At 41.0% G+C, this 21,123-nt stretch overlaps 1 protein-coding gene across 8 annotated transcripts in view; it reads left to right on the forward strand.

Annotated features, from left to right (window-relative positions):
* The window catches only part of Hr3 (nuclear hormone receptor 3 ROR-beta), a 274,259-nt gene that overhangs the window by 158,584 nt on the left and 94,552 nt on the right, over window positions 1-21,123 (forward strand). The gene's annotated exons all lie outside the window — the stretch shown is intronic.

Raw genomic sequence — 21,123 nt, forward strand, 5'->3', positions numbered from 1 at the left:
AGAAAGCTGGCGATAGGAAGAAAGAATCGCAGATCCTTAAGCGTGTTAACAGGTGACGCAGAAAAATTCGGAACACCACGTGGTGGTTGTGCCGCGCGGCGGACGATCGTCGCGACGGATTGAAATAGCACCGTGCCCGCGCCTATGTCTCGGAAGAGGCTCGATATTTAACAGAAGCAGGAAGCCGGCGATAGGAAGAAAGATTATCGAGCGGCGATTCCCCAGTCAGCCGACTGCCATGCTGCGATACGATGTAGGACAGCGCCGCAAGAACGGCACTCTTGGCTCGTCACACTCGTTACCAATTTAGATGTGTCCATTCGAATGCATCCCCGCGTACGCATTGTGTCGCTAGACTCATTAGCGGGCTACTCGTAAATGACTCGAGCTTCTGCACGATCGATCCGGCTGCTAATGAGATCGGAAACTATTTTCTTTTTAATTCGTGCGATTAACGCCGAACAACCAAGCCGTCCCGCGTCCTGTGTCCTTAATCCTATATCGTCGCACTTCCTTCCAATTAAATCGCAGAAATTTCGCTCCTACATAAGAATCGATACGGGCGATTCGTTCTTGTTGGTTTTAACTCTTCGAATCTCTGTGGATAGCTTTCGGAAGATCGAACGATCGCATTGATAACTGGGAATCGATGCAGTCGATTCTTTCTTGTTGGTTTCGACTATGTTTGGCTCTCTAAAAATTTAATCGATGGCTGGAAACCATTGAGGCATTTTATATCGTGGCTGATACTAATTATGTTTCTGTCAGGATCGAAAAGAGAGAGAGAGAGTTTTGCTCCTCGAAATTTCTATCGGACAATGGTACAACGTTGGAAATTATTGCTACATTTTAATCTCGAATGCTCACTGAGGTTGACCCACAAAATGTTCAATTTGTCTGCGAACGTGTAAAAAAATACTGAAACGTTGATGTTACGTATTGTGCGACCTATAATATGTAATATATAGTAATGTATAATAATATATAATAACATATAATATTATATAATAATATGTAATGTATAATATTATATATAATAATATATATAATGTATAATATTATATAATAATATATATAATGTAGAATATTATATAATACTATATATAAAGTATAATATTATATATTAATATATATAATGTATAATATTATACAATAATATATATATAATGTATAATAGTACATGTTTCATCATATGATTTGAAAACAATAAATACTAAGATTTTATTTTTGGTCGTCTGCAACGCCACGATGTAACTTATGCCGAAAAATGAAAGAATTCCAGAGTTAAGTGGAATTTGGAATAAAAGCGTACGATAGAAATTTTAGGAAACAAAACTTTCCGATCTGGACTTTTATTCGATGCTTACTATTTCACGAAGGAATACGTTCGAGTTGCTGGTGGGTGACCTACGAAAATTTTCCGAGTGCAAAGGCTATTCGGCATTCCACGATAGCGTTCGTTTCAGCAGAACTTCTGCGATCGAGCGAATCGGAAGTTATCCACGATTTCGTACGAAAGCCAATGTTACGGATAAAATGGAAACAGCGTATCTTGTGTATCCTCTTCTCTCGATTTGTTTCAACATTTAATTCGGACGCTTCTAATGCTCTAGCATCTACTTGCTTCAACTTCCAGCGAGTCTAACGTTCGCTCTATCGATGCTATTTATTTAGCTGGCTGCAGATTCCGCGCGACTTTGTGGCAAAACTTTAGCCGATCGCATGTTCGCTCGATTGAACGATCAATCAATTTAGAGATACGGTTCTTCGTTGTTCGGTTGCTCTGCCAAAAGCACTTGTCTTTGTCGCTGGCAACGAGAGTCGCGAACCAAAAGAAAACAGTACTTACTGCTCCGTAGCGTCGCGTCGCTGTGGCTTCGAATCAGGCGACGGTAACGAGAAAAGAACTGTACGCCCTTTGTCTTTTGATTAGTACCGTTTCTAACTGGCCTGTACTGTTTCTACTGACTGTTTTATCCTTTCTCGCAGCTTTGCAGTAATCTATTTTAATAATCATGCGCACGCAAACGCACACAAAATATTCGATTGCAAAACAATATAAAGATTAATTTATACTGTTAAGATAATAATATAAAATTAATACAAAGATCACAAAATATTGACAAGCACAATCAAACTGTATTCATATCGAAGTCTTTCTTCCATTACTAATTTCTGTGTAATATGAAGTTCCCATTGTGGCATAATTGCCACTGGTATAATTGTGCATAATTCTGTATAATTCTTCTTTATAAAACGTTCAAGATCAAAGGACATTTCTTTTTCCTCCTTTGCATCATTTTTGTCCTGGTTCATCGCCGACTTAATTATTTCCATTAATACTGGAGCTTGTTTTACAAGAATAACAAGACAGAATTTGTTTAATATTAATATTTAATATTTATATATATAATATATAATATTTATATATTTAATTATAAATTAATAATTATATATTTATAATATTATATATATATATATATATATATATATATATATATATATATATATATATAATATTTATATATTTACTAAAACATACATTCGCTGGAAAAACGTATTCTATTATTTCCTACAAAAGTGTCTCCATAATTCCAGCAATTTTCAAACGGAAAATGAGAAATCTTGGTAATTCAGTGTTCAATTTTCTGCTTTTGTAGTCTTTGCACGTTTCTACCGCGCGTCGAGCAACGAACGAAAATTGGTAGAATTTTCTCCACTAATATTAGACCTTGTTATACATGAATAACAAGACAGAATTTGTTTAAACTCATATTTACTAAAACATACATTCGACTGGAAAAACGTATTCGATTATTTCCTACGAAAGTGTCTCCATAATTCCAGCAATTTTCGAACGGAAAATGAGAAATCTTGGTAATTCAGTGTTCAATTTTCTGCTCTTGCACAGTCTTTGCACGTTTCTACCGTGCGTCGAGCAACGAACGAAAATTGATAGAAACGTGGAAGAATCGTCACGGAAAGAGTATCCTCGTGAGAAAAGTCCGGCGAGTTACAGCAATGTCTCTCTAATTGACGTCCAGATTGACCACAAAAATGGACATTTTAGAGATACGATTATTAGAGCCTTTCGGTTTATTTTTATAGTTATAAATTGTCAAGGTCTAACAAACTGTCAATCTGAGCGTCAATTGGAGAGACATTACTGACACTCGTATTGTCCACAAAAATCGACGATTTGGGAAGAGGAGATACGATTATTCGAGCCTTTCGGTTTATTTTTATAGTTATAAATTGTCAAGGTCTATCAAACTGTCAATCTGAGAGTCAATTGGAGAGACATTACTGACACTCGTATTGTCCACAAAAATCGACAATTTGGGAAGAGGAGCCTTGCGAATACGAGCCTTGCAACTCGTTTTTAAAGTTACCGATTTTCAACAGTTATAAAAACGAGCCGCAAGGCTCGAACAATCGTATCTCCTCTTCCCAAATTATCCATTTTAGTGGACAGTCTGAGTGTCAATTGGAGAGACATTACTGACACTCGTATTGTCCACAAAAATCGACGATTTGGGAAGAGGAGATACGATTATTCGAGCCTTTCGGTTTATTTTTATAGTTTCAAATTGCCAAGGACTATCAAACTGTCAATCTGAGAGTCAATTGGAGAGACATTACTGACACTCGTATTGTCCACAAAAATCGACAATTTGGAAAGAGGAGCCTTGCGAATGCGAGCCTTGCAACTCGTTTTTAAAGTTACCGATTTTCAACAGTTATAAAAACGAGCCGCAAGGCTCGAACAATCGTATATCCTCTTCCCAAATTATCCATTTTAGTGGACAATCTGAGCGTCAGTAAGGGAGACATTACTATAACTCGCGGTCAACCGGCTCGCAGAAAACGCGGCGCGCGAAGACCGCGCGTCTAGCAGCGACACGCACGCGGAAAGCCGCGATGCCGCGTTCCCCGTCGAATTTGCCGCGAATTCGCGGGGATTCGCGATGCTCGGTGTCGATTAATCGTGCCCGGATTCTTCGCGAATTGTCGGCGCGTCGTTTCCCGTCGCTCCCTCGGATACGGCGAGCGTATTTCGTGAATGTAAATGGGGAAAAATGGGTTGGTCTCTGTCCGAGTAACGGGTCGTGGATGTGTGCTGCGGGCACGGAATCCTCAGAAAGTCGCTGCGGATTTACTGCGGAAGAACGGGGGGGGGGGGGAGGAAAGCGGAGAAGAATTTCGCGGAGCGGATGTCACGTCGAAGGGAGGAGGAAAGGGAGTCCGCGCTGTTACGCAACAACCCGGTCGATGTTTACTAACACGCGTATTGTTTACCGACCAAATTTATCGGGCAAGATAATTCCGGGTCGCGTTAATTTGCCGCGTGTTTATAATTTATTTCGCTCGTCCGTTCTAAGATTTTGGCGTGCGTACAATTTCATGATGTACGCCGAGATTTTCGAAAATGATTTCATCCCGGTCGAATGACTTTTCGTATTTCTGTATCTTACGTTTTCTGTATCTTGCAATCGACGCGGACAATGTTTGTTTTGCATAAAAATCCGCTGTTCAAGCTTCTGCTGGATAGATTGCTTTTCGTCGACTTAGAATCAGGATTGGGTTAAATTTTAGTCGGATGACGGATTGGAGATAAGGAATAACGAATGAAATTGTATTCGACAGTGTCGAACAAATATTCGAGCGAATAAAAATTTACCTGTTGGGTTGTTGCAAAAATGATTTCGAGTTGTTTTCGTAGATTATGTATTTGGAGAACAGAAATTAATTTCGCAACAATCCAATAGATAGAAATTTAGCCACATCAAATTTTGTTCGAATAAGAATTCATTCCGATAAGATTTTATTCGAATAAGAATTTATTCGTACAAGGTTTCGTTCGAAAAAGTTTTTATTCGTACGGGGTTATATTTGAATAAGTTTTTATTCGCCTAAGAATTCACGCGTACCGGAATTCATATGGATAATAATTGATTTGAATAAAAATATAATGTACTTTTTATAAGAATATAACGTATTTTCTCATAGTTTATCGATTTATTCCTTGCATAATTCGAAGTATTCGAATAAAGAATTATACGAATATAGAATTATTCGAGTAAAGAATTATTCGAATATAGAATTATTCGAATAAAGAATTATTCGAATATAAAATTATTCGAATAAAGAATTATTCGAATAAAGAATTATTCGAATATAGAATTATTCGAATATAGAATTATCCGAATAAAAAATTATCCGAGTAAAGAATTATTCGAATATAAAATTATTCGAATAAAGAATTATCCGAATACGGAATTATCCGAATAAAGAATTATTCGAGTAAAGAATTATTCGAATATAGAATTATCCGAATAAAAAATTATCCGAATAAAGAATTATTCGAGTAAAGAATTATTCGAATATAGAATTATTCGAATACAGAATTATCCGAATAAAGAATTATTCGAATATAAAATTATTCGAATAAAGAATCATCCGAATACGGAATTTTATCCGAATAAAGAATTATCCGAATAAAGAATTATTCGAGTAAAGAATTATTCGAATATAGAATTATCCGAATAAAGAATTATTCGAACACAGAATTATCCGAATAAAGAATTATTCGAGTGTAAAGAATCATTCGAATAAATAGAATAATTATGACGAACGATGAATTATTCGAATAAATAGATGGAATAATTTACGACGAATGGTGAATTATTCGAATAAACAGATTGAATAATTTATGACCGTCGATGAATCATACGAATCGAATATTCGACTAAAAAGAATCTATTCCCGAATAATTATCATAGATAAATATTGATTCGAAACGAATCCGAATAATAGCCAACACGCTGCATAGCAAACCTCTGCTTCGTCCCCGGACACGCTTCCGACGCATTTGCGTCACCGTTCGGAAAATGAGGGCCCGCGTTACTTTTTCGTAACGAAAAAAAAAAGCGAACGTCGGTATGCAGACAAAACGGTTGATAAATCGGCGCGTTTACGGACGGAGACGGAAGATTGATGCAGATCTACGGATTAGCGCGGGGCTCCCATTGTTTGTTGCCGCGGTAAATTAGCGTGGACGACGGGTTCTTTTTTTTTGTTTTAAACCGGTGAAAGCGTGATCGACGACACGATAGCCGCGAAAAAATCCGAAGGTTCCCGTTTATTAGGGTCGTTCCAAAGGTTTATGGAAGACGTCCGAGTTCTTTTTTGCTGAAACTGTCTGAATGTAGAAAGCCAGGGGAAAGGGCATTGTAGCTCGAGACGAACGATAAGATTGCGTAAGGCGAGTCCGACGACTATGACTACGACTCGGCTCTCTTGCTATGACGTGATCACCATACAACCGTGATCATTAATGTCCGCGGCGTGCCGACACGAATTGTAAAGTTAGAATAATGTTTTATGGTGTACTGGCGTAACGGTTTCTCGGTATTTTTAGCGCGTGGCTACCCTGAAACTGTGGGAAACCGGCGAAGGCAAAGACAACAATTTTTTCTTTTTTGTAAATATAACGAGCCACACTGGCAACACCGACGTGTACACAGTTTTTCCAGCCGTCCCTGCGCGCGCAATTGTTGCCGTAATTCATAAGTCCGCCGAAGCTAATAGAACACCTTATCTTTCGCCGACGTTTCGCACGTTTCCTCTCGCGGTGTCGTCAAGCACCAAGAAACAAGCAACAGCTTCATCGCGGTTCAACGCTAGACAGATCAGCCTCCGCCATTTTTATCGTCTACTCCTTCCACGTTTGCTATCAATCGGTTTCTGCTACTCGATAAGATAAAAATGCCACGCTGCTCGGCTCGCTATTGGTTCACGCCATTTTGCTGCACCTAATACAGACATTGCTGCGTTTCATTCTATTGCTACACGCGATCCAGGAGCGTTCCAATTCTCAGTCTTCTTGGTCAATTCGATAATTTGCCTGAAATGCTTCGAAACGAATGCTTCGACGAAGGACGCGATCGAAAAATTATTAATCGGCGCAATTTCGTTCGGAAAACGTGCGAAACGATCGAGCACTTGGCTCGTCGATTACCGGCTCATGTCAGTGTACGTGATCGGTATAAATTAACTTTACCGTCGCCCGCTTTAAATTCGTGCGAAAATCCTTCGTTATTTCGCGCCGATCGTCGGAAGTTCGGCAGCCTCGCTATTTTCAACTTGCTAAAATCATGCTAGTCGAAATAGCCGTCCAAATGGCTCCTGCTTTTAGCAACTGGTGCGGACAATTCTTATCCCTCGCGGAGATCCGCGTCAACAATTTTAAAATAATTTTCTAAGTTAATTGCAAGGAACGTAAGTTCTTCCTTCGATAACTCTGATACGTTGAAAATAACGTAACAGTATCCTCGAATGCTTCCGATGTAATTACAATTTTGTATTCGACGTATTGATATATTTATCATAAACGCATCAAATCCGCAGTCCAGCGATAACGAATTAATTTACGAGAGTGTCGGCGGTTAGGATTTGCTGACATGATAATTCATAAGTCCGCGCGGCAATTCAAGCCTCCGGCAACCGATGCGGGCAATTTTTATTTCTCGCATAGGTTCGCACGATAAAGAACTACTTTACGAGATAGAATGTCGGCGGATTGGACTTGCTAAAACGATTCAAGTCGACGGTCTTTCGCAACCGATGCAGATAACTTTTATCTCCCACGGAGGTCCGCGTTTCAATTACACCTTGATTCTTTGTGCAAATTAAAAATTGCCCAAGTTGATCGCAAAGAGCGTAAGTTCCTCCTACAATAACTCTGATAAGTTGCAAATAATGTAACAGTAACTTCGAATGCTTCCGACGTCGTTGCATTTTTGTGTTTGACTTATGTATTTTGGTCACAAATGCATAAAATTCGCAATCCTGCGATAATGAATTAATTTACTAGATAGAATTCGGTGGTTAGGACTTGCTAAAATGATCCAAGTGAAAATGGCACCGGTCTTTCGCAACCGATGCAGATAACTTTTATCTTTTATTAAGGTTCGCGTTTCAATTACACCTTGATTCTTTGTGCAAATTAAAAATTGCCCAAGTTGATCGTTAGGAACGTAAGTTCCTCCTTCAATAACTCTGATAAGTTTCAAATAATGTAACAGTATCCTCGCGAATGCTTACGAGGTAATTACAATTTTGTATTTGACGTATTAATAGTTATTATAAATGCATAAAATCCGCAGTCCAACGATAACGAATTAATTTGCGAAATAGAACTTAGTGGTTAAGACTTGCTAAAACGATTCAAGTCGACTTGGCACCGGTCTTTCACAACTGATACAGATAGCTTTTATCATTTATTAAGGTCCGCGTTTCAATTACACCTTGATTCTTTGTGCAAAATAAAAATTGCCCAAGTTGATCGCAAGGAACGTAAGTTCCTCCTTCAATAACTCTGATAAATTGCAAATAATGATAATAGTATCCTCGAATGCTTCCAACATCGTTAGAGATTTCTATTTGACGTATTTACGTTTGTCATAAGTGCGTAAAATCCGCGGTACAGTAAATTCTCTCCAATCGACGCACAGCTTGTCCACAAAAATGGACAATTTGCGAAGAAGAGGTACGATTATTCGAGCCTTGACAATCGATAACCATAAAAACGTGCCGCAAGGCTGGCATAATCGTATCTCCCCTTCCCAAATTGTCCATTTTTTTGTATACAAACTGAGCGTCGATTAGGGAGAATTTACTGAACTTCGCAACCGAAGCAGACAACTTTTATTCCTCGCGAAGAAACCGCGTGAAAACCAACTAATTTACGACATAAAACATCGCGAGATCGAGGACTTGCTGAAACGATGATTGAAAGTCGCATGGCAGCAGTCTCTTTAACGACCGACGCAGCCAATTTTTGCTTCGCATGAACGATCTAATTCACGCGACGAGAGAGAGAGAGAGACGGCCGATGCTGGATTTCAGGAACTTCAGGCGTACATTAGAGAAATTCGTGGAACTTTTTGGCCGTCGCACTTCTGCACGTACACGTACGAAAAGGAACTCCGTCAGCGACGCGGCGCGACGCGACGGCGTGTAGGGTAGCGTGGACAGAAGCTGGGTTGGGCAAGGCAGGGCAGGGCAGGGCCGGGCGGAGAGAAATCGATCGTCGTGTTTACCCGGCGGCCGCGTCGCGACGCTGCGGGTTTCGTCGCCGCGCGCGATTTCGCGCTCGAGTACGCGAACTTCGCGCTTTCCAGCCCGCGCGCGCGCTCGCGTTCGCGTCGAGTCGGGCCGCCGCGGGTCGGGCCTCGGGCCGTAGAAAGAGAGAGGGTCGGTTTTACGTAATCGCATCCTGCGTGAACACGATAGTCCGATCTCGTAGCGGCGCTTATTTATAGGAGCTAGCTGGAAAACTCGCCTCGAGGAAACACGGCGGACGAAACACGACGGCGCGGCAACGCGGCGCGCTGCGATTTCCCGCGATTCCGTGCAAGGAATCGGCCCGTTACACCGCTCGCACGTAACGAGCCGATTGCGGTAAATTTATTTTCTAAGTGGTTCGCGGGAACGCCGGGTCAATGTTAGGCTACCGCTCGCCTGGCCACGATCGTCGCGAGTCGCCTCGCATTTTTCCGCTTTCTCGATCCCTTGTCGCATAATCGTCGCCGCGTCGGATTCGCAATCCGCGTCTCGACTGGAGCCTTCTAAATACGATCGTCGCGAATTTCTGCCAAATCGGAGTCCGCTAATCCCCGAATCCCCCGAGCCTGTGACGAACATTTAGAGAGCGCGATTTGCAGTCGAAGAACGGCGTAAAAATTACCTGTTCGCGAACGAAATTCGTGGAAATCTGCGACTTTCGCTATCTTTAATTGTTCGTGACTTGAAGCTTGAAACCTGTAACTAGTTTTTTCGTTTCTTTTCGTCGTACCGAGTAATGGCGAAATTGAAGAGAAGTATTTATTCGTTGTACAGCGAAGAAGTCTCTCGGAGCACCGCGACAAAATTCAAGCGATTCACGGTAATGTCTCCCTAATTGACGCGCTCGGATTCTGCACAAAAATGGACAATTTTGGAAGAGGAGATACGATTATCCGAGTCTTGCTAATCCGACATTTTTATGCGAGTTTGAAATAATTGACGTAACTTGAAACCATTGAATTTACGAACGCAATATTCTTTTGATATAAATTAACGAATTGATTAGAATTTCTAGAAAGTGGATTTATATGGGTATTTACTCTATTCTGGCATGATTTGGTTTTATCTTGCAATTTCAATCGATTGAATAATTCGACAATCTCTGTTCGAATAATTTATTCGAATAAAGAATTTAGCGAACTATTCGGATACAATACATTCACGACCGGTTCAATTATTCGAATCATTATAATAATTATTCTGATAACTAATAATAATACTATGATGATGTATAGTGCTATGATATTCAAATAATAATAATATAATAATAATAATAATAATAGTAATGCGAATGAATGCTGTCCATTCATGTTGACAAAGTCATCAATATGACAAAGTGAGTCAAATGAAAGTGTCTTCAGAGATATACAGTAATGTCTCTCTAATTGTCGCTCAGATTGTCCACAAGAATGGACAGTTTAGGGAGAGGAGATACGATTATTCGAGCCTTGCGGTTCATTTTCACAATTACGAATTGTCAAGAACTATAAAAACGAGCCGCGAGGCTCGAACAATCGTATCTCCTCTTCTCGAATTCTCCATTTCGTGCGCAATCTGAGCGTCAATTAGAGAGACATTACGGTAATCGAGTCGAAAAAACGAAGTTACTGCGTTTTAAAAAGCGTTCGAATACTTCTTTCCAGATGTTGTATGTTTATCGTGTACGCCAGCGTTTTACTCGAATGCTTAAATATTGATAGGATGATAACAAAATTTTATTCCGACTGCAATGAACGTAATGAGAGTCGTGCGTAACAGCTTAGTATTAGAAGTAGCAAGGGGTTAAGTGGCGAGGTAAATGCAGGCATACTATGAATAGAAATGTTCGCTTTACAATGGAAAATGATCAAGATCGAAGCTTGAGTCAATTTGATAAATTTTCCATTGGATTCCGATCGACGTGTGAAACGTGATTTTTTATTTAAAAGACTTCCCGGTTCGCAGGAAAATCGCCGATTGGATAAAATTGCCTATTTGCGTACAATGCTAGCAACCTTGTTTTAATAATTTTGCTACGGAAAGCCTATTAACCGGATCCTCGCTGATTAAACTTTCGCAGTCGGGAGCTGAAAAATCTCCTTTGAAATAATTATTCCCGAGAGAATGATCAGATTACGTTGCCCGGGGCAATTTCTTGTTTCGCGTTCGAAGTTGGTAATCCGCTGTCGAGAAATTTATCAAAGAATTTTTCGCTACGAATTTAAACGGACTACGGTTGCGCGCGGGTGCTTCGAACATAGCGCAGACAATTGTTCGGCGTTGCCGTTCAATTACAGATGTTCACGTGTTACGAATTAATCTTTAATAGCTAGCGTAATACGTTCGCTATTAACATTTGTTTCGTCAACGTTCGTCTTCGTGATTAGAAACGTTACACGCAACGCGCAGGAAAAATGGGATCCGAGAATTGTTGGATACTTTTTCGAAATATCTTTTTCCTGTAAGAAGGTAAACGACGGAAATTACTCGTGTTCTCGATCGCTGTAAATTTCCAATGATAGTAACCTATACGAATAAAGTATTAACACTTCCAAGACGGCGCTGGAAACCTAAAAAATTTGTATAAAATTAAAATATTTCATTCAGTTAAACAAAAATTACGAAGCAGACTTGTATGGCTTCGATTATTTTTTCAGCATTCGTACCTCTTGCAAATCTTAATAAAATCAAGCAATCATTTTTAATGTTTCATTGATCATCCATTCGGTCGTCAATCGACCGAATTAACCCCTTAACGCAGTTTTTTTTCGATAAAAGCCGGTCAAAAAAGATCAATTCATATACTGCGCTTTTGTTCCATGGAGAGAGGCTATATTTTATTCTTGAATAAATAAGTGTTATAGCTTGCAATCCCATGTAAATGATAAATGTCAATAAAACGATTTCTTTTCTTTGCTTTCGCATTGTCATTTTCAATTCTCGATTATATTCTAGTGTGAACAATTATAGCAGCATAATATATAGCGACGCTCGAATTATCTCGAGTGTGCACAGTTTGGCCTGTTTAGCGCGCTCGAATTAACTCGAGCGTACACGTTAAGGGGTTAAAAACGGGGTGATCTCCCCATTCGGTTGGCCAAGTGTTGAAAGCGATCGAAGAATCGTTTGAATTGCACGCGACGTGTTTTTTCGCGGACCAAGCGTGGATTCTGATAAAACAGCGCGTAATTTTGCGTATCGCTTTAATTGTACGACGAACGATATTTTCAGTTCGTTGATCAGAGTACGGAAACGATAAAGCGACGGCCAGAAAAACAACAATAAGGATACGCTAGATAAAATGCGTGGCTCGATGAATCGCGTCCGCATCGATTACCATATAACATGATCTTTAATCTTTAATGAAAGAAACTGACGGATGCTCGCTCTTAAAGGCTCATGTTCCCCGGCAGCAAATTGCTGTTTATAATTTGATCCAGCGATCGCTAAATAAGCATCGCGATTTTTACGAGGAAAAATTTCTCTACGTTAAATATTCATCGTATCGACCACTGGACTCCGGATGTTTATGCAAATTCGTCACTTTGGGCACGGAGTTTCTAGCGTGGGCGTTTAAAGAAAGTTTCATTTCACTTGTCGAACGATTTATTGAAACGGCGAGACGTCGAACTTCCATCCGATAAACGCTTTAACGTTAATCGCTTTAACGAACGACTTTCGAAAAAAAATGACTTTATCGTTGCCGGAGAAAATTCGTCGATTCTCCCTGTTTCGGACACTCGAGAATTCATTTATCCATAACCGTGTTGCGACCGCTAATCAGCAATTAGTCGAAATAACCGTCGTACGACAAATACGCGGGCAAATCGAATGCCGACGAACAACGGCGTTAAACAACGCTGTAAAAAAAATGATTGTCGTCGTAAACCGTTCGGTCGCGATTGCATATTTGCCGTTTCCGATTTAAACGAGTGGAAATTTGTTATTTCATTCTATGTTTGACCAACGAATTACGATTATGCGTACAAGGGGAACACGTTTATTTTGTATGAACGTCGAACGGAGGAGCGGTCACGTTGCACGCTGACGAACAATACCAACAACCGTGTCGTCGATCTCCAATACCGCGGCGGCGCAGCAATAAAAAGAGCATGCTTTCATGATAACGCGGTGTATGACGCAAAGTTTCCCCGTTGTATTCAACGGGCACGGTGTCCCGTCTCCTTAAAGCGGCTCGCGTTATTTGCGCGAGCCTCGTTAAATCACGCTTCCAAGGTAACCCTCAGTCGTGGAAACTTCGAACACGGTTTATCGAACTCGCCGTTTCGATCTTTCCCATTGTCGAGCGAGAATTGTTGCTCGTTATTCAACGCCGAGCAAAACGGGGATTATTTCGTGCAGGAAAAATCACGCGTTTCGATGGAACAACCGTTGTTGCTGAGACAATTTCGATTTTGCTTAATCGACGGTTCATTCGACTGCTTAAAACTGTTGGAAATTTTCGGCGGTACAGTATTGTCTCCCTAATTGACGCGCGGATTGTGAATTCTTTAGATTCTACTGGATACAGCAATATATTTTTTATGACGACGTTCGAGATCATAATTCGACTTCAATCGCAAATTTTTTGATAACATTCTTGGATGAGACCAAATATTTTTTGACAGCATTAGCAGTAGAGTAAATTTTCTATAATTGACGCTCGGATTGCGCACAAAAATGGAAAATTTGGGACGCGGAGATACGATTGTTCGAGCGTTGCAGCTCGTTTTTATAGTTGATGGCAATCGGTAACCACAAAAATGAGCCACAAAGCTCGAACAATCGTATCTCCTCTTCCAAAATTGTCAATTTTTGTGGACAATCTGAGCGTCAATTAGGGAAAATTTATTATATGCCGTTTCTAAGTCCAAGATTCCATAAACGACTCGTTTCAACTTTGTCCGATATAAATTGTTACAGTTTCCCGCGCGCTGTGTCTCCGAACAATTTTTTCGACGAAAATGAATTATGCACGGAAAACGTAGAGATTTCAAGCTTTAAAATGAGTCTAGTTTCGTCGTTCTACGATTTTTATTCACGAAGTTACATTATTTTGAATATCGTCGATGTTTCGAAGGCTAGAAATTTCGTGTAAAGTCTGGAACGAGGTTTTCCCATCCACTGCGTCGCGAATAAATTTTGTCGAAGAAATCGACGGACGGCTTCCGAAAGTAGACACTTCGAGCTTTAAAATGGACCAAGTTTCATTGTTGTACGATTTTTTTGCACAAAGTTATAGCTGTTCGAATATCAACAATTTTTTCGAAACAATTATAAAAACGAGTCGCAAGGCTCGAATAATCGTATCTCTTCTTCCAAAATTGTCAATTTTTGTGGACAATCTGAGCGTCAATTAGAGAGACATTACTGTATCCGGTAGAAAATTTGCTCGTATTGGTGGTCCGACGCTTGCAACGATGGATTGCAGGTTTTTACGTTCTTCGAACAGAAGATCCATAGTTGGTTAGTTGTTTTTTGATTAGGTGGTTAAAAGCAGAATATAGTAATTTCTCTCTAATTCGCACTCGGATTGCGCACAAAAATGGACGATTTGGGAAGAAGAGACACGATTATTCGAGCTTCGCGTCTCGTTTTTATGGTTGTCGACAATCGGTAACTATAAAAACGAGGCGCGAGGCTCGTATAATCGCATTCCCCCTTCCCAAATTGTCCATTTTTATGTACAAGCTGAACATCAATTAGGGAAAATTTATTATATGCCGTTTCTAATTCCAAGATTCCATAAACGACTCGTTTCAACTTTGTCCGATATAAATTGTTACAGTTTCCCGCGCGCTGTGTCTCCGAACAATTTTTTCGACGAAAATGAATTATACACGGAAAATGTAGAGATTTCAAGCTTTAAAATGAGTCTAGTTTCGTCGTTCTACGATTTTTATTCACGAAGTTACAGTATTTTGAATATCGTCGATGTTTCGAAGGCTAGAAATTTCGTGTAAAGTCTGGAACGCGGTTTTCCCATCCATTGCGTCGCTAATAAATTTTGTTGAAGAAATCGACGAACGGCCTCCGAAAGTAGACACTTCGGGCTTTAAAATGAGCCAAGTTCCACTGTTGTATAATTTTTTTGCACAAAGTTATAGCTGTTCGAATATCAACAATTTTTTCGAAAACTTGAAACTTCGACGAAAGTAGTAGACGGCTCGTTTTTACAGCTACCGATTATCAACGACTATAAAAACTAGCCGCGAGACTCGAATAATCGTGTCTACTCTTCCCAAATTGTCCACTTTTGTGCGCAATCCGTGCGCGAATTACGAAGAAATTACCGTGTTCCTCTTTGTCCCTCCGACAGACGATCTACGCGCGCGCTAGAAAATTTCTTGCCGTGATTTCGCTTAAAGTAAGCACCTAAGTAAGTAAGTAACTACGACAAAAAGAATATGTTTCTGAAATACGCTGTGACATTTACAGTTTAATGCTCCACGTGTTCGTTTTTGCGGTGGAACGCTTGCAGTCCGCGCTCATCGATAATGCAAGAATTGCATGTAAGAACAGTTGCAACATTTCTCTGTCGTTGTAAATAGGTTGATCGCGTTACATGCGAAAAGACAATTGAATCACGGGACGTAGCCAGCGGTCGCTGAAATATTAAAAACGTTGGAACACTTTTGACAGAGCAGCAGGGTTGAACGAACGGTAAGACGATTGTTCGCGTCGCAACGAAAGTTTTAATAACGTCGGCCGCTTAGCGCAAGTTCCACGTTACGCGGCCGGAGGCCGGCTCTACTAAAATCGAAGTACGCGAAAAGTACGCGGGGGTAGATCGGGTGCGCGTGTACCCGCCCGCCGGCTGGAAATAGCTGGGCGCGATTCGAAGCCCGAAGATCGGCCGGATAAATAGTCGGATGTCATAGTGACATTTAATCGTAGTTCGACAGCTAGACAAGACAAAAAGGTAGAAGCCGCGCGGCTGGCAACGTTCGCGGCATCGTGTTTCCTCAATTAACTCTGGCAAGGGAAAAGAGCCGGAGCTCGCCGAGGATCGTATCGATCGATGCTTCTGGTTACACCGAACTCGTGGTCTTGTAACCGGTTATTTTTACTGAAACGCGGCGAATGCGAATTTTTCAAACCGGGCTCGGGAGGAGAAAGACAAAGAGAGAGAGAAAGAGAGAAAGAGAGAGAGAGAGAGTAGACGGAGAGCACGAGTTACACACGGCGCGACTTTTCCAGCAGCGTGCAGCGGAAAAAAAGGAAGCAAAGTAACGTGCAACGTGTCGGATTTCGAACGGGGGCGCTTTTCAGAGAATTTCGAGTCTGCGGGCGGTGGCGGTGGCGGCGGCGGCGGGAGGAGAAAAAAAGTCGAATCGGGAAGAGGCGAGGAATCGGCGAGCGAGATCGCGACGAAAGCCGCGAATGAGCACCGCTGCACCGAGCAGCCTTGGCTGAAGTTGTCGAACCCGCGACCCAGTTACACGCTCGTGCCAACACAAACGCGTCTCTCACCCACACCTCTCGGAGGTGCATGCACTGTGCAGTGCACGCCGATGCGCGCACAACTCCCTCCCCACTCGTTCTCTCTTTCTCTCTCTCTCGCACCGGCCGCGTCCTCTGTCTTTTTCTCGACCCTCTTTTTCCAGCCAGTCCCGATACTTCTTCGTCCCTCTTTCCACATACACACACACACATATACACAGGCGAGCGGGCGCGGGCGCATACTCGCGCATACTCGCGTTTACACACACACGCGCGCACACACACGCACACGTTTTTCCCCGTCTTCCTCGCCGCATTTTCTCTCCCTCGACGTTTTTCTCTCCACCATCCTCCCACCCCTCGCTCCCTCCTCCCACTCCTCTTTCCCACCAGTTTTCTCTGCCTCCTCCGTCTTCCTCGTGTCTCTTTCCGCGTGCAATCGCCGTCTCCCTCGTACACGGCTCTCCGCCCCCGAGGAACGCGGGGTTCTCTCTGTGTGTCACACGCTCCGGCTCACTCTCCACCTTTCGCAGCCCCTCTCGCGAGAATCACGTCGCGATGCGGGCACACGCACGCATTCTGCTCGTCGCCGCGCCATGCCGCGCCGCGCCGCGCCGCGCCGGCCCGCACTTTCCTCGGCTTTCCTCCTGAACTCGCGCGCGCCCTGCCGAGCCGAGCCGAGCCGAGCGGAGCCGAGCCGATCTGATCCGCCGCACGGAATTACGCGGCTTCGAGACTTTTCAACCCCCTTCTCGATGACGCCGCCAGCCCCGACGATGACTTCGATCCCCCGGCGGTTTCGCATGATCGTTGTCTGCTGCTGCCGCCGCCGCCCGCCGCGAGCCTCTGCCTCCTCCGACGGATTTTTTCTTGTTTACACGGCACGCGGGAAACGGGGGTAATGTAATTATACCCGCGCCAAGCCGAAGGCCGTTAAATGTTAACGGCGAACGATTTAGCGGAGGGGAAGGGACGGAGAGTTTTTTTGGTTAGCCGAAAAGTTTTGGGGTCGGGGATACGATTGTACTAAAATATGCACTGTTTGGGAAGAGGAGGCACGATTATTCGAGCCTCGCGGCTCGTTTTTTCTGGTTACCGATTGTTAATAATTACAAAAACGAGCCGCAAGGATGGGATAATCGTTCATTTTTGTTTACGAGATGGCGGAGAATTAGGCAGAATTTACTGCACTTCTATTTTGTGGCAAGCGAGTAGAATGATATTCGTAGTTCACGGTTAGAATTTCCATGTTACGATGTAACTGTTGGATCGTTCGAGAAGTTGTTTCGTTTTACAACAAAATTTCGCTTTGTAAAGGTGTTAAAAAACCCTCGATAACGAGCATAAGAACATAAGAGCATAAGATTTCGAAGCCGGCAGAAAACGTCGAATGAGCCGCGAGGCTCGAATAATCGTATCTCCTCTTCCCAAATGATGCATTTTAGAGTGGACAATCTGAGCGTCAATTACGGAGAATTTACTGTATACACGCATTCGTACACTCACTGAGCACGAAAAAAAATTTGGTCAAGGTTATATATATAAAACTGAGATCAAGGGATGCGTTTAACCCTCGTGTCACTGATCGAAATTGTCGACATAATAATAATAATAATTGTAATAACTAGGATACCCGGGAACAACTATGACGAGCTCCTATATTACGTTTTACTGTTTTATACAATTTTTATACAATTATTGGACTGCAGATCTTTATAGGATAAAAATACGGTAAAAAATAATTATATCGAATATACGAATCAATATTTTTATAGTATAAAATAAATATAAAATAATATAATATAATATAATAATAATAATAATATAATATTATTATTGAACTGCAGATCTTTATAGGATAAAAATACGATAAAAAATAATAATATCATATTATTATTATTATTATATTATATTATTTTATATTTATTTTATACGATAAAAATTGATTCGTCGAATATACAATAATGAAAACTTTCGAAGGAATTTGTGAATACTGTTCGATTCTTCGCAATTTGTTCGAATCAATAAATAAGGAGAAATAAATCTCCGTGCAACGACAATTTCTTGCAGTTCATCGAAAGATTCGTCTTTATTTATTTCACATTTATTGCCGTGATGAAATATTGTTTCTATTAGTTGTCCGGAGAATTTCTGCCCCTACGTACACCGGTTATATACTCTTCTCCCATAAAGGTGGCCCGGTTATTGAACAAACGTATATCAAACTTTATCGTCCAATTTTAATACTTTTCTGATAACGAAATTGTAGACTCGAAACACATATCGATAGGAAATGCGCCGAATAACGACGATCTAGCCGGATATTGAAATACTTTCCCCGGGGCAGAAAATATTTTACGATTTTGCGATAGATCGTTTAATTGATAAGCTCCTCCTGTTACGTCGCATCCGAAACAGATGGAATTTCGACTCGCGTGAACAAATCGATTTTCGAGACGGTTCGGAGAAAACCGAAAAAATGGACTGGAGTTTAAAAAAAAGACTTACCAACAACTGTGAAACATGGTGAAGGCTGAGCGATGATTCAGAGCTGGCGACGAGGAGGACAACTGATCAAGTCATTCGAAACACATGATAGTATTAATAGTTTAATAATAGTGTAATTTTAAATTCGTTGTGTATAAATTATTGCATTTTATTCGAGTTCAATTTATTATACTTTATTCTGTTCTAGTTTATTTTATATTATTTCGTTTTCTTGCTTTATTTCATCTGTTTTATATTGTTTTATGTTCTTTATATTTATATTTATTTTATATTATTTCATTTTCTTGTTTTATTTCATCTATTTTATTTTATTTTATTTTATATTCTTGATATTTATATTTATTTTATATTACTTCATTTCCTTCTTTTATTTCATCTATTTTGTATTCTTTTATATTCTTTATATTTATATTTATTTTATATTATTCCCATTTTCTTGTTTTATTTCATCTATTTTATATTCTTTTATATTTTTGATATTTATATTTATTTTATATTATTTCATTTTCTTCTTTTATTTCATCTATTTTATATTCTTTTATATTCTTGACATTTATATTTATTTTATATTATTTCATTTTCTTCTTTTATTTCATCTATTCCATTTTACATTATTTTATTTCCTCGCGTTATTCCATCTATTTCATTTAACATTACTTAATCTTCTTGTTTCATTTCATCGGTCTTATTTTATTTCATCTTATTTTATCTGATGGCACACGACGTATAAGGAGATGAACCACTTTTAATCCGCGAGGAAATCAATGAAGTTCGCATACCTACCTGTCCACGTAGTCGGTATCGCGAACCCTTTTCGTCTATTAATTTCGCAGTTCGAAATATTCGTTCGATGAAAGAGAGATTAAAGTGCGCCGCGTCTTACTCTATTTTACGTGCAGCCGCGCCTCGGTTGATTCTGCCGGCCTTGACTCCGAAGGTTTTCCAGCATTTCAAAGATAAAAGCGGGAAAAGCTCGGCAATCAGCGGTAATCAAATTTCCGAGCACCGTGGATGGGGGGAGAGGGGGGGGGAGATGGAGGAGTAGAAGGAACGAAAAGATTTTCCGTCGGACGTTTCACATTATTAGCCGAAGTAGAAACTAAAATAAGCTTTTCCGCGGACCAAAAAGCGAGTAGAATATGATTCCGGCTGTCACAGAGGATCCGGCTGCAGCGCCGTTTAAATAATTACCTTTCGGAAGAAAGTAAAATAAACTTCTTCGCCGTGTTGCCGGGCCCGGCACGACTCCGCCGCCGCCGCGCCGCGAGCGAAAGAAAACGGTTTGCTTAATTTCCCAACGTTTCCGCGATGCAATTTTCGCGCGCGCGCGCGCGCGCGGTACCTCTGAATGCGTTCCAACAATCGTTTCGCCTTTGAGCTCGCGCGCGCGCGCGCGGATACCACGGTGTTTTGACTGCCACGCCGGCATTAAATTCGGAAACAAAAAGCCCGAAGCAAAGTAGACCGAACATCGCGTTCAAGAAACTTCTGCTCGAGACGTTATCCGCGAGAACCGCTTGAGCGCGGAAACGCTTTGAGCGCGGCGCGCTCGAAGAACGCGCGTTCTTTCGAAACTCTTGGAAAGTAGCATTGCCGCGAACTTGACGGGGCCGCGATGTCTAAAGATGCTCTCTATTGCTACGGGAACATCGGTCGCTTCGTTCGCGGGGGAAATACGCGGGGAAAGTGTTGAGAGGGTTATTTGAAATAAAAGGTTGTAGAATGAGACACACGTAAATAACTATATTTAACACGTTGACTGCCACGCGGGTTTACAACAAAATCTCCTACAGGCCACCCGTGCCGCTATAGGAAGCGTGCGCTGTTAACCCCTTGCCGTATTTTGACGAGTCCGACTCGTCATGAAAATTTCTGATAATAATTAATTGAGTATAGATGTTATTCTGTCCTTTGAAATTGGAATAAAATTCTAATCTCTTGTCATCAATATTTAAGCATTCGGGTAAATTTAGGCACACAATAAGCATCAATTTTCTTTCCCTTCTAAGAAATTATTGCAATTGAAAAATTTCTAATTACAGTAACTGCGAAGATGAGTTAAGG

The sequence above is a fragment of the Megalopta genalis genome, chromosome 7, assembly GCF_051020955.1.
Source record: "Megalopta genalis isolate 19385.01 chromosome 7, iyMegGena1_principal, whole genome shotgun sequence".
NCBI lineage: Eukaryota > Metazoa > Arthropoda > Insecta > Hymenoptera > Halictidae > Megalopta > Megalopta genalis.